General features: G+C 52.6%; 1 pseudogene; it reads right to left on the bottom strand.

Moving 5' to 3' along the window:
* Positions 1–6,232: 6,232 nt before the first annotated feature.
* Positions 6,233–6,408, bottom strand: LOC145263428 (U2 spliceosomal RNA; annotated as a pseudogene).
* Positions 6,409–15,426: the final 9,018 nt, after the last annotated feature.

Below are 15,426 nucleotides of genomic sequence, written 5' to 3'. Positions count from 1 at the left end.
TCTTACTCTTGACTGGCAACATTTACCAAAATACCTCATTCACTCTGTGGATCCTAATCTAACTAATAACCCCAGCGTTCAGTGTAAAATTAACATATTTTTTTTTTTTTTTTTTTTTTAATATAAAATAAGACAAAATCGTGTGTGAGTGCATTTGTTAAGTGTCCAAAAAAGTTCAAATTCATTAAAAAATGTACAGTTTATAATCAATTTATAAAAGCACGTGGAGTGGGGCAAGCTAGTTAAAAGAGTTCAATTTAAACATACAAGATAAAGCCTACTTAGTTTGTTAGTATTGAACCCCCTACTAATCTAACGTCTAGACCCCCCACTGTTTTCCGGGGAACCGAAAACAAGCAGGGAGATCCCTATATGGGGTTGGGGTGAAGCCTTAATAGGAGAAAAGAAATCAATGGGAGGAGGGGTTGATTGGTGACCTCTGAGTACTGGGGGAAAAAGACCAGGATTACATCCAAAATAAAAGCGGGGAGCGGGTGGACTCAGAGGTTCTCTAGCACCGAAAAATAATAACAGGAGCGGGATCTCGTTTATACCACCAGTCAAGAGTCTCTTTAATTAATTATGCTAAACTAAGCGGGATGGGTTCCGAAGGACCAAGCACCGCCCGTGCCATGCTTAAGGAGGGAACACATATTGGAACTTGGCTCCTCGACGGATGCACAGACTAGTGTTGTGCACCCACCTCTTGTTAAACTCCGCTCGAGGAAACCTCCTCCAATCGCATCTGATCTTTACTGTAAGCAGATGTTTAAAGTAAACGATCAGATCCCGATCCGGAACAGATATCCCTTCGCGGACCAACTTGAGGCGCGTGATCCATATCACCATGCGCGCCACTGCTAGGATCGCCAGGAAAACCATTCTTTCCTCCCTGGGGAACGGCGGCTCCATGTTGTAAACAAAATATCCTTCGTCGAGTTCGAGAGGGCACTCGGCATCGATGCGAGCCGTTACCCCTTCGACGTATTCCAATAGGGCCTGGATCCGGCTGCAACTAAAAAGCGCATGCTCGAGGGTTTCGAGCCTGTGTTCGTCGCAGCGAGGGCACCAGGCACTTTGCTGAATTCGTCGAAGAGGGGCAGTGCTTTTCGGACCAGTCGCCAGGTCAGGGAAAATTCCGAGTTAGTCAAAAAATCCCGACCCGGCCCCCAACTCCATTGAGAGCGGATAACCTCCATCGACCAACCTAACCGCCTACAAAGAGGATCCTTCGCGGTACCCACCACTAACTCCCGATAAAGGCTCTTTCCAGGCTGTTCGAGGACACTGGTCCCCGGCAAAGTTCTAAGTGCGGTCCGGCATTCGGCAAAGAACTTGGGCTCCCCCCTCGGTTTACGACGACCTTCTACCGAGGGGTCAGGTTTGAGATTGGGAAACGAGTTCACAACCACAGGGACCCATGGAGCGTTCTCCTCTAGCGAACGACTCAGGAAAGCCAATCTCTCAGCGTTTTTATGAAACGAGAGACTGGGCTGACCCAGGCCTCCCTCACTCGGACGTTGGACACAGACCCCTCTGCACACATAATGCTTACCCTCGTCCCACAGAAGTGAGTCGAAGCACTCTTGTAAGCGGGTTAGGCATTGTGCAGGGAGAGGAAGTACAGAAAATCGGTAAAGGATGAGCTGAAAGACGTATGTAGCACACGCCTCCGCCTGACACTTCAAGGACAATTTCCTTCGAATCCAAGTCTTGACCGACAATTTGACCTTGCCATATACTTCCGACCAGTTTTTCTCCAGCTGAAGTCCCGGTCCAAACCAGACACCGAGAATACGGACCGGTCCATCGGTCCAGCTGAAGATGCCTGGAAGCGAGTTTACCCCGGTTCAGGCAACCGATGGTCGACCCTATCGAACGCCTTGGACTGATCCAAACTGCTCAGCGCGGCTTTCGTGTCGTCTTCCGTTCCCTCTATGATCGAGCGAATCAAATGAAGATTGTCTTGAATCGATCTCCCCTTCACAGCATAAGTCTGGTCGGGTTCGATCAAGTCAGCGATGACAACCTGCAAGCGATTCGCAAGGATCTTTGCCAAAATCTTTAACTCTGTGTTTAGCAGAGTCAAGGGCCTAAAGTCATCAAAGTTTTCCACCCCACCATGCCGTTGACCTTTCCTCAGCAATGTGATCACTCCCTTGGTCACCTGTCCAGGGATGGATCCCTGGGCAAACCAATGGTTGAACATATCCTTCAGAATAGGGACCAACATGGGCGACAGCCTCAAGTAAAATTCGTAGGGTAAACCATCAAGCCCCGGGAACTTGTTGTAGCCGACCTGCTTCAACGCAGTAATGACCTCATGTTCCGTAACAAGACCATCACAGCTAGCCGCTCGAGCCGCCGTGAGGCGGGGCGAGTCAGCCAAATAGCTGCCAAACTCATCGACCCTGAGTCCGGGTAGTTGGGTGAAGCGCTCCGATAGATGCTCCCGAAACTCCCCGCATATCTCCCGAGTCGATACCAGAGCGTGTCCTTCAAGGTTATACACTTTCCGAATGTACCCGTCCGAACCGCGCCTTAGAGCAGCCTTACGCTCAACAGCGTCAACATTAACAGCTTCGTTAGAGACTTTCATTAACCTAGCCCTAACTACCTGACCTTCATACCGCTTGCTAGCCAAGCGACTGAGGTCCCCCTTAACTAGTGCTAGATCTAGGGAATCCCCCCCTGCCACCGCCTGGGTCAATCTATCCTCTAGGTGCTTTTTGGTCCGAGCCCTAGTTAACGCGAGGCGTTGGCTATATTGGACACAAAAATGCCTAATGGTGACCTTAAGATTAACCCACCATCTACTCCCGGTAACCGCCCCCACTAACTCCCTCTGGATTAGTGTCATCAGCTGCTCCCGGAAGTCGACCGACTCCAACAAGGAGGCGTTCATCTTCCAGTAGCCAGCCAACCTAGGCCTATTACCTAACTTGAAACGGGCCAACACGAGTTTGTGGTCCGAATGACCTAACCAGTGGAACGTGGGACAAGATAGGAAATCTATGTCGCCCCTTCTAATTAACATTCTGTCCAAGTATGTGCTTGGACAGACGGCCGAAGTACCGTGCCACGTCCACATCTCCCTCCCGGGGTGATCCAGACGGAACCTGTCGACCAGATCGCACGCGGCCATCAAGTCAGACAGGCTGCTGTCACACCTATCCGACCCTCTAGTCCCCCCAACCTTATCGAACTTGGGGTCCAGGATGGCATTCCAGTCCCCCATTAATACTACCCGCTCCGGACCTGAAGAGAGAAACCCCTCCACCCGCCGAAAAAAGGAAACCCTCTCGGTTTGGATGTTGGGCGCATAAACTGCCATGATCCGGAACGCGCCGCTGCTAACGGCAACATCGACCACAACCAGCCTCCCATGAGCGTCCGCATGAACAAGTGTAACCGTCGCAGATAGGGTGCGACTTACTAGCACAGAAACCCCCCGGCTCTGGATACTGCCATATGCTGAGTAAACGTCAAAATCGTTCACCAGCACATCGCAGTCCCCAGCCCCAACAAAGTGGGTCTCCTGTATTGCAGCTATGTCTACCTCAAGGGCCACGAGGTCCCTCAGCACACGAGAAGCCTTGCTTCGAGACCTCATGCCCCTCGCATTTAAGCTAGCTAGGTTTAAGCTTGTTGCCATGTTTCCCTAACTAGTAATGTTCGTCCATCAAGGGTCTGAAATCCTCGGGGGTAAGGGCGTCGAAGGTCTGCCCAAGACTGCCCGTGAGCAGGACAGGCGTAAGCCGCCCGTTTTTGGCCAGACCCCCCACGTCCAGAGGGAATGTCGGTTTTAGAGCCCTATAGAAGGAGGGGTGAATGTAAATCGGCACCCTTCCCTCACAACGTTGGGCGATCAGCGACAGTGATGGGTGCTCCACGTCTATTAGTTTGAAGCCCGGGAACGCGGTTTTTCCGGCCTCCAACATTCCCCAAAGGGCCTTCGCACGCCCACCCCTATTCGGCCTCACAAATGTGATTAAATGCGGCGCATCCGAAAAATTCCTTGGGTCGGTGACCTCCTTTCCATCGACGGTCGTGAAGGTCTCTAGTACCCGCAGGTACTTCCTTTGGGTCCCGTTGAGGTCACCGGCCGCGCGCTCTACTTCGCACAGACGGTCCCCAGGCCAGAACGGAAATTTCCTGGTTTTTTCCTTTCTGGGGGCCGTCTTCTCCGGGTCTTTGTCTTCTGCTGCTTCCAAAATGACCGGAGTCTCTTCCTTAGACTCCGAGGTGTTGGTTAGGGGAGGGGTGGGCTGAGCTTCTTTTTGGGGGGTTGTTGTTGTTGGAGGCTCAGCACAAGGGTCTTCCATCTGCACCTCAACGGGTGCTTCTTGCTCCATCTCGATCGGCACCTTCTTAGGAGTTTTTCCGGGTGTCGCTTTGGGCGTTTCCTTCCTCTCCTTCTTCTCTGGCTGTCTTTCCTTCGGCTCACTCTCCTCACCCTCCGACTCTGAGGAGTTCATTTTTAACTTTCTTTTGGTCGTTGCCACCGTTGGTCTGGTTGTTACTGGGGGGCTTTCTGCCTCTTTCTTCTTCCCCCTTTTGGCAACGACCTTACTCCAGGTTCCGCCCTCCGCGTTCTCCGTGTTTGTTTTCTCCGCTTGTGTTTTGAAGCCCACTCTTTGCCCTTCTGCCTCTCCTGCCTTCTGGGTTTCCTGCTCCTTTCTCAGTGGGCAGAAACGCGCCACGTGCCCGGGCTTCACGCAATGCCAGCACTACGGCCTACTCCCTTCTACAATTACGGCCATCTGCCAGCCCTCACAATTTAGCTGGGCCGGGATCTTATGAAAGTTCTCCCTTATCACGCTCATGAAGATTTTATAGGATCCCGTCTGGATGTTCCTTGGGCCCTTCGTAGGTTGAACTTCCTCCACTTCTCCGTACTGGGCGAGTGTAGCTCCCAGCTGGTCCTCTCCGATGAAACTAGGGACTCCCAGGACCGTGACTCCCGCTCTTCTTCTGGACATATATTCGGGCCTCAATCTCAAATTCCTCCACGTGAGGTCCCCTCCTGCTAGTTTTTCTGCCTCCTCCTTTGACGGCAGGAGGAGATCCCACATGGCATGATATCTTCTCACCAGGTATTGTGCCGGAATCTTCAGATCCCCCAGGATGTCAAACATTTTTTCCAGGGGCACCCCGGTGAGACCTTTGCCATTCGTTTCCAGGGTCACCAAAGAGACCGTTTTTTCCTTGATGTCCTCTAGCGCTCGTGGAACTACCATCATCTTGTTGCCCTCCACGTACTCCTTAAAACGGCTCTCCAGCAGGTCCTTGTAATATTTTGGGGTTTTCTTCTCCATCTTCTTTTTCCCCCAAGCACTTTGCGGAGTCTCTGCTATATCCGGTGTGGGAGTCCCGGCTGCTTCCACCACGACTTGTCCTGCTGGTATCGGAGAGGTATCGCTCTGACTCTGCGTAAGGGCTGGCCACTCGCTACTGCTGGCTGGTGTCACACCGCCTATCGATCCCCCCTCCCTCGGGGAGCACCCATCTACAATTATCACTTCTTCCGACCGTACCCTTCTCAACTCAACTACCGGTTTGGGCGGGCTATTCGTCTCCGACTGAGACCTTGTTAGAGGGGTATTCCTCTCCTCATCAGAAACCCACCACTTTTTAACTGCCCGCCTCAGCTTTTTCGATCCTACTGCGGGCACCACCCAGGGATGCTTCTTTTCCATCCTCTCGTCACTGGGGTTGCCTTTCGCGGTGGCAGACCTGGGAACCACACTGGGGGTAGCGACCGTAATTGGGTTACCATTCAGGGTAGCAACCCACGACCCGACCGAACTGGTGTTACCTTTCGGGGTGGCAACACCCGACACCGCTTCTACCGTACTGGGGGCAGCGACCCCCGCTCGCGATCCGGACACCGACGCTACGATCAACGACTCCGGGGTGGCGACCCCGGGAACCCTTCTCGAACTGGGGGTGCCTTGCGGGACGGCACCCCCCGGACCCTTCGCGGACACTACACCTGGGGCGTCCCCCAAGGTGGCAGGAGCAGAGGCCTGCTCCATCTATTTTGGTGGCCCAAGGCCCGGCTAGACACCTGCCGATTCGGAAACAAAGGGGACCTTCGCCAAAAGAGGCACGTCGGTTTCCCTTGGCCCTGCCGGCTGCTTAAGTGCTAGCTGGACCCCGGACTATCTGGAAAAAAATCGTAAACAACAATTAGTAGTTGCCCAAGACAAAGAAAACAATAAACAAAAAAAGAGAGTCCTTGCGGGTCCAAATCCCCAAAGAAGGGGCTGGTCCTTGCAAAGAACAAGCAAAAAATAGACTTTTAACCAAAGGTTAAAAGCTCACGTCTCGAGCTAGAGGCAGACCGCAGTAAGCACTGAGAACAGATACTACACTTTGATCTGGACCAAGAGGCCGAGAATTTATTTAGTCGTTACGGCCCCGACCTTGGCATTATCTACTGCCAAGGCCTTATTTGGGGTCCGTAACAACTTAGGCACCAGGGCCAAGTAGGGGGGTGTGGGGGAAAAAAAGAAATCGGGTCTTTACTAGAGCTAACGCTAGACTTGTACTGAAAGACAAGTTCTTTATTAAAAGACTACACTAGAGAACTATCATTCTACAATTCGCCTTACATTCTTACCAGGACCTATTTAAAACAAAACTAATTCTCCCCAGCTTAACGGGATGGCAGGCGACCTTCATGCATTCTGTAATAATAAAAAGAGTATTTACACAAACAAAACAAAAAATATATGTACAAACAAAAGGATTTTTTTTTTTTTTTTTTTTATATATTAAATGGGGGTGAGATGAAGGGGAGGGGGGCAAGCTAAAATACACCCAAAAAGAAAGAAAAAGAAAACAACTAAACAAAATGCCTATGGGGGCGGATTAGTAAGGGACCCTCCCGTCCTACTCTCTACTCGTTAGTGGAACGCCCACTGTCTTCCGGTCCCCTCCCCGAAGGGAAGGGTGAAAGCAAGCAGGTCGCTCCCTAGTGGGGAATGGAGGATCTACGGGACAGCAAAAACTGCTGGTGAAAAAATAACTTGTGGAGGGGGTTCGTCGGGAATGGACGGCGTCTTCCAAGATAAAAATGCATAAGGGGCAACAAAGGCCGGGGACAAAACAAACAAGTGGGAGTGGGCATCTTTGGAAGCTCTCCTAGTGCCGAATAAAAAATAAATCAGGGACCGGATCGACACACATACATCCCTAGTCTAGGCCCTAATAAAGATACTCATCTTCCACTCGAAGTGGTTACCATCTCCTAACTAACCCTAGCTTCTACCCATGGACAAGAGTAAACTCTTGTTTAACAGATACATTGGGGTGGGTTCCGAGTATAGAAAACACCAACCCCAGCACCCTAGGACCAATTCTAACCAGGGGGAAGCACGAACTCGAAACTGGCTCCTCGTCGGATGCACAAACTAGTGTTGTGCACCCATCTTCTATCAAAGTCGATGCGGGGCAACCTTTCCCAATCGCATCTGATTTTCGTTTTAAGTTGGTGCTTAAAACGAACTATCAGATCCCGATCGGAAACAGACTGCCCCTCATAGACGATGTCTAGACGTGAAACCCACGTCACTAACTTAGCTACGGCTAGTATCGCCAGAAACACCAACCGTTTCTCCCTCGAAAACGACGGGTCCACATTATCGACCACATACGCTAAATCAAGTGGCACCGACCGCTCGGGGTCGATGCGAGCCGTTACCTCCTCGACATACCTCCAGAGACTCCGCACCCCGCTGCAAAGAAAGAACGCGTGTTCCCTCGTCTCGTCCTCCTCCTCGTCATTGCAGCGGGGGCACGGGGGATAATAAAATTCTCTATCCCGGCAATCTCTGGCAAGTCGGTCGAAAAGTGGCAACGCGTCCCGGACCAGTCTCCACGTTACGGAAAATTCTGAATTATTCAAATGACTGCTGGCAGGCGCCCAACTCCACAGCGAGAGAACCTCCTCCCCCGACAGATGTAGCCGCTCCACCAGCGGATCGTTAGCGGTCCCCACCACTAGATCCCGATACAGCCTCCTCCTAGACCGCGCAAGGTCACTGGACCCCGGCAACGCCCTAAGGGCAGCCCGGCACTCGGTGAAGAAACGCGAATCCCCTGCTGGTCTTCTGCGACCTTCAGCGGCAGGGGCGGATACGAGCTGCGGAAAAGCCTGTTCCACCGCTGGTACCCAGTGCGTCTCCTCTAACAGTGTACGACTCAGGAACGCCAGTCTTTCAGCATGCTTGTGACTTATCAAGTCCGGCATTCCCAAGCCTCCCTCGCCAAGTTTCTGCGTACAGACCTGTCTACGGACATACGGCTTTCCTCCTTTCCACAGCAGTTTAAAAAGGAGGCGCTCTAAAGCCTTACAGCGGTCCGCAGGCAGGGGAAGAACAGATAAACGGTAAAGGATCAGCGGAAACACGTAAGTGGCGCATGCCTCCGCACGACCCTTCAAGGACAATTTCCTTCGAATCCAAGACACGACCGACGATTCGACCTTCGTCTGTACCTCCGACCAATTCTTGTCCAACTGGAGATCCGGCCCGAACCACACGCCGAGGATCTTAACCGGGCCATCAGTCCAGCCGAACGCACCTGGAAGCGAGTTTACCCCGGTTCAGGCGCTCAACCGCAGGCCGACGGACTTGCTGCGATTGATCACGGCCCCTGTAACAACTTCGTACTCAGCGATCGCCTCTATCACCGCTTCGATGTCGTTACGACAAGCTGCGAAAACGGTGACGTCATCAGCGTACGCGGACACCCTGGCAAATCGGCCGCCAGGTAGAGCAATGCCGCGTAGGACTGGTCTCGCCGCCTCGTCCCTTAATTTGCGAAGGAAGGGCTCCAACGCCAGGACATAGAGCAGAGGCGACAGCGGACAGCCCTGCCGCACCGACCGAGAGACCCCAAAGGACTCCGACAACCTACCATTAACTTGCACCACTACCGCGGGATCACGATACAGAGCAGAGACCCACTTGCGGAAGTCCGGACCAAAGCCGGCGGTTTCCACAACAGACCTCAGGAACCCATGGTCCACCCTATCGAACGCCTTGGACTGATCCAAATTGATCAGCGCGGCTTCCGTGTCGTCTTCTAAACCCTCTAAGATCAAGCGCACCAGGTGCAAGTTGTTCTGAATTGATCGACCCTTCACAGCGTAATTCTGATCCGGTTCGATCAAGTCACCGATAACAACCTGCATCCGGTTTGCAAGAACGCGAGCCAAAATCTTCACGTCTGCGTTAAGCAGAGTGATCGGCCTGTAATCGTCTAGATTCCCACCTCCAGGTTGGTTCCCCTTCTTCAAAAGCGTGACCACTCCTTTGGTAACCTGTCTCGGGATCGAGCCCGTGACAAACCAGTGGTTAAACACGCCCGTCAGAAGGGGCACAAACATGGGCGACAGCCTCAAGAACAATTCATAGGGCAAACCATCAAGTCCCGGAGATTTGTTGAGGCCTACCTGCTTCAACGCAGTAATGACCTCACGCTCCGTAACCATCCCCTCGCAGCTAGCCGCTCGGTCCGCAGTAAGGCGGGGCGAGCCAGCCAAATAGCCGCCAAACTCCTGGCCGCGGAGTCTGGGTAGTTGGGTGAATCGCTCCTCCAGATGTTGTCGAAACCCGTTGCAGATCTCCCGCGCCGACACGAGAGAGCGCCCTTCCAGGTCTTTCACTTCCCGAATGTACCCATCCGAGCCACGTCTTAAAGCAGCCCCACGCTCAACAGCGTCAACGTTCGCGGCTTCGTTGGAGACTCTTTTTAACCTAGCTCTAACTACCTGACCTGTGTATCGCTCGCTAGCCAAGCGATTCAGGTCCTCCTTAACTAGAGCTAGTTCTAGGGAGTCCCCCCCCGCCACCGCCCGGGTCAGTCTATCGTCTAAGTGCCTTTTGGTCCGAGCCCTAACTAACGCGAGGCGTTGGCTATATTGGACACAAAAGCGCCTTATGGTCACCTTAAGCTTAACCCACCAGCTACTCCCGGTAACCGCCCCCACTAACTCCCTCTAGATTAGTGTCGTTAGCCGCTCCCGGAAGTCTTCCGACTCCAACAAGGAGGCGTTCAACTTCCAGTAGCCAGCCAACCTAGGCCTATTACCTAACTTCAAACGGGCCAACACGAGTTTGTGGTCCGAATAACCTAGCCAGTGGAACGTGGGACAAGATAGAAAATCTACGTCGCCCCTTCTAATTAACATCCTGTCCAAGTATGTACTTGGACTGGAGGCCGCACTAGTATGCCACGTCCACATCTCCCTCCCGGGGTGATCCAGACGGAACCTGTCGACCAGATCGCACGAGGCCATCAGGTCAGACAGGGTGCTTTCACACCAACCCGACCCTCTAACCCCCCCGACCTTATCTATGCTGGGGTCCAGGACGGCATTCCAGTCCCCCATTAACACTATCCGCTCCGGACCCGAAGAGAGAAACACCTCCACCCGCCGAAAAAAGGAAACCCTCTCGCTGGGGATGTTAGGTGCATAAACTGCCACTATCCGGAACACGCCGCTTTTAACGGCAACATCGACCACGACCAGCCTCCCATGAGCGTCGGCGTGGATAACGGTAACCGTCGCAGACAGGGTGCGACTTACTAGAACAGAAACCCCACTGCTACGGAGATTGCCGTATGCTGAGTAAACGTCAAAGTCGTTGACCAGCACACTGCAATCCCCGGGCCCAACAAAGTGGGTCTCCTGCAACGCAGCTATATCTACCTCAAGGGCCACGAGATCCCTCAGCACGCGAGCAGCTTTGCTTCGAGATCTCATGCCCCTCGCATTCAAACTAGCCAGGTTCAAGCCCGTGGCCATGCTTCCCTACCTAGTAAAATTCGTCAACTAGGGGTCTGAAGTCCTCGGGGGACAGGACGTCAAAGGCTTGGCCAAGACTGCCCGAGAGCAGTTCGGACGTAAGCCGTCCGTCTCTAGCCAGGCCCCCAACGTCCAGAGGAAACGTAATTTTTAGAGCCCTATACAGGGAGGGGTGAACATAAATAGGGACCCGCCCCTCACATTTCTTGGCTATTTGCCCTAGTGATGGGTGCTCCCCGTCGAATATCTTTAGCCCCTTGAACGCTGTTTTGCTGGCCTCCAACATCCTCCATAACGCTTTCGCTCGCCCTCCCCTATTTGGCCGGACGAACGTGATGAGCTGAGGAGCATCCGGGAAGTTTCTGGGATCAGCGACCTCCTTCTCGTCCACCTTTGAGAGGCTTTCGAGGGACTTGAGGTGTTTTTTTTGTCTCCCGTTGAGGTCGCTGACCGTCTCACTCATCCTTACTTCACATATCCTTTCCCCCGGCCAGAAAGGAAACTTCCTGGTCTTCTCCTCTCTGGGGGCTGCCGGCTTCTCTGTTTGTTTTCTTACTGGCTCCTCAGCCTCCATTGGTGTTTCAGGGGCTTCGCCCGGCTCCTTTTCCTCTGGAGGCGTATTGAATAGGGGAGGGGTGGCCTGGACATCCTCATCGGGGGCTGTTGGCGGATGCTCAGGGTCTTCTTCTGCCGTCTTTTCTCTTTTTGCATCCTTCTTGGATTCTCCTCCATCTTCTCCTTCTGATTCGGAGGAGCTGACCCTGAGTTTCCGTTTGGCCGACACCGCCGCTCCTCTGGGTGTTGTTGTGGGAGCGGACACCTCAGCTGTTTTCTTGGTCCTCCTGGACACCACCTTGCTCCAGGTGTTGGCCTCGTTCCTTTCTACTGCCTTTTCTTCGGCCGGCTTCTGCCCCTTGTTCTTCTTCTCTTCCTCTATCCTTTTGGGACAGAAGCGGGACACATGGCCAGGTTTTTGGCAGGACCAGCAGTGCGGTCTCCTCCCTTCTACCAGAACTAACATGGTCAAACCCTCGCAAGATAGTTGGGAGGGGATCTTTTCTACCTCCTTCCTATCGACCCTCATCTCAAGCTTAATCTCCCCCATCCTTATTCCACGGGGCCCAATCACCGGCTGCACACTCTCAACCTCTCCATATTGGGACATCGTGGCACCCAGCTGGTCCTCCGAGATGAAGCTGGGCACCCCCTTAATCGTAACAGCTGCCCTTCTCTTAGACTTGTATTCCGGCCTCAGTCGAAATCCTTTCCAGGTGAGATCCCCTTTTGACAGCCTCTCTGCAACCTCCCTTGATGGCAAAAGGATATCCCACATGGCAAAAAAACGCCGAACCATATACTGGGCCGGAATCCGCAGCTCTCCCAATATTTCCGCCATCTTCTCCTGCGGGATCCTGGTGAGTCCCTTCCCCTTCTCGTCGAAGGTGAGGAAGGCGATCGACCGCTCCTGTATGGCCTCCTGTACCCCTGGAACAATCTTCATAACACTGCTGGACGCATATTCCTTAAAATTATTTTCCAGGAGGTCTTTGTAGTACTGGGGGGTCTTCTTCTTGCCTCCTGGAACCGCCGTACTTGTCTTTGCGCCCGACCATGCAGTTGTCACCTCTCTTTGTGCAGCCGGAATTGGGGAATCGTCCTTGGTGAGGGCTGGCCAATCCTCCGCACTGGCTGGTACTGCTTCCGTCGCTGACGCCCTCCCTGACCCCGGGGAGCACCCATCCACCACGATTACCTCCTCCGATTTTGCCTTTCTGAGGCCCTCCATTGACGGCTTTTGGGGGCTGTTCTTCTCGGATTGCGTTCCAGTTGGGGGACCCTCGTCCGGGACCCACCAACGCTTCACCGGCCGTCTACGGTTTTTCCGCGCCTCCTCCCAGGTCGCAGCCTCCTCGTCTCCTTTCGACTCCCTCATGGAGTTCCTCCAAGCCTCCGCCACTTTCTCCCTTGTCATAGCCCCTGCTCTGCCTATAGCTACAGTTGGGGGGACTTCTATGATGGCAACGTTAGGACCCTGGTCTTCTACCACCTCATTGGGGGTACCCCACGGGGCATCCCCCCCCCGCAACCATCATTCCACCTGCCTTAGCGACCGCTGCACTCGAACTGGGGTTGCCTTTACGGGCAGCAACCCCCGACACGCGTCTCGAACTGGGGGCGGCGACCCCCGCGACCGATCTCGCCCCTTCCGAACTCATGCCAGTAGTCTCAACCACTGAACTGGGGGCAGCGACCCCCGCTCTCGATCCGACCTCTGGGGTGGCGACCCCGGGAACCCTTCTCGAACTGGGGGTGCCTTGCGGGATGGCACCCCCCCGACCCGTCTCGGACACTACACCTGGGGCGTCCCCCAAGGTGGCAGGAGCAGAGGCCTGCTCCATCTAACTGAGGGCCCGGAGCCCAACTAGTGCCCGCCGATTCGGAAACCAAGGGACCTTCGCCTAAAAAGGCACGTCGGTATCCCTTGGCCCTGCCGGCTGCTTAAGCTCTAGCTAGACCCCGGACTATCTGAAAGAAAATGGAAAACAACAGTTAATAAAAAAAAACAAAACAAAAATTCAACAAAGTTCTCAAGGAGGTCCAATCCCCAAAGAAGGGGCTGGTCCTCGCAAGAGCAAGACGCCAAAAGAGGCCAAAGAAAAAGACTTTTGACCAAAGGCCAAAAGCTCCCAACTCGACACACTAAAAGCAGACCAGAGCAAGCACTGAAGAACAGATACTACACTTTGATCTTATTTATATATTTTATTTCCGGTAAAAAGTACATATTATCTTTATAAAAAATACATTTTACAAAAATCATGCAATAATTACTAAAAACAAAATTAGGCACAAGGCCCTATAAGAAATTGGGAGGGGGAGGGTACAGGGTCTTTGTGACTATTTAACATTATTAACAATGCAGACTTTGGAGTCTTACTCTTGACTGGCAACATTTACCAAAATACCTCATTCACTCTGTGGATCCTAATCTAACTAATAACCCCAGCGTTCAGTGTACAAATAACATATTTACAATTTGCAAAAAACTTGTCTGTGTGTTGTGTGTGCATTTTTTTTTTTTTTTTTTTTTTTTTTTTTTTAAACAAAAACAAAGTGGTGTGTGAGTGCATTTGTTAAAAGTTCAAAAAAGTTCAAATTCATTAAAGTTATGTACAGTTTGTAATCAATTAATATATATAAGCACGTGGAGTGGGGCAAGCTAGTAAAAAGAGTTCAATTTAAACATAAAAAAAATAAAGCCTACTTGGTTTGTTAGTATTGACCCCCCTACTAATCTAATGTCTAGACTCCCCACTGTTTTCCGGGAAACCGAAAACAAGCAGGGTGATCCCTATATGGGGTTGGGGTGAAACCTTAATAGGAGAAAAGAAAAACAACGGGAGGAGGGGTTGATTGGTGACCTCTGAGTATTGGGGGAAAGACCAGGATTACATCCAAAACAAAAGCAGGTAACGGGGGAGCGGGTGGACTCAGAGGTTCTCTAGTACCGAAAATAATATCAGGGGCGGGATCTCGTTTATACCACCAGTCAAGAGTCTCTTTACTTGATTATGCTAGACTAGGCGGGATGGGTTCCGCAGGACCCAGCACCGCCCGTGCCATGCCTAAGGAGGGAACACGTACTGGAACTTGGCTCCTCGACGGATGCACAGACTAGTGTTGTGCACCCACCTCTTATTAAACTCCGCTCGAGGCAACCTCTTCCAATCGCATCTGATCTTTACTTTAAGCAGATGTTTAAAGTAAACGATCAGATCCCGATCTGGAACAGATATCCCTTCGCGGACCAACTTGAGGCGCGTGATCCATATCACCATGCGCGCCACTGCTAGGATCGCCAGGAAAACCATTCTTTCCTCCCTGGGGAACGGCGGCTCCATGTTGTAAACAAAATATCCTTCGTCGAGTTCGAGCGGGCACTCGGCATCGATGCGGGCCGTTACCCCTTCGACGTATTCCAATAGGGCCTGGATCCGGCTGCAACTAAAAAACGCATGCCCGAGGGTCTCGAGCCTGTGTTCGTCGCAGCGCGGGCACCAGGCGCTTGTATGTTGTTTGTACTTGCTGAATTCGTTGAAGAGGGGCAGTGCCTTTCGGACCAGTCGCCAGGTCAGGGAAAATTCAGAGTTAGTCAAAAAATCCCGACCCGGCGCCCAACTCCATTGAGAGCGGATAACCTCCATCGACCAACCTAACCGCCTACAAAGAGGATCCTTCGCGGTACCCACCACTAACTTCCGATAAAGGCTCTTTCTAGGCTGTTCGAGGACACTGGTCCCCGGCAATGCTCTAAGTGCGGTCCGGCATTCGGCAAAGAACTTGTGCTCCCCCCTCGGTTTACGACGACCTTCTACCGAGGGGTCAGGTTCGAGATTGGGAAACGAGTTCTCAACCACGGGGACCCATGGAGCGTTCTCCTCTAGCGAACGGCTCAGGAAAGCCAATCTCTCAGCGTTTTTATGACACTTGAGACTGGGCTGACCTAGGCCTCCCTCACTCGGACTTTGGACACAGACCTCTCTGCACACATAGTGCTTACCCTCGTCCCACAGCAGTGAGTCGAGGCACTCTTGTAAGCGGGTTAG

The sequence above is a fragment of the Euprymna scolopes genome, chromosome 38 (genome assembly GCF_053919585.1).
Source record: "Euprymna scolopes isolate OS-2025 chromosome 38, ASM5391958v1, whole genome shotgun sequence".
NCBI classification, from domain to species: Eukaryota; Metazoa; Mollusca; class Cephalopoda; order Sepiida; family Sepiolidae; genus Euprymna; species Euprymna scolopes.
The sequence above is the reverse complement of the archived record's forward strand: the minus strand, read 5'-3'. Positions and strand labels throughout refer to the sequence as shown.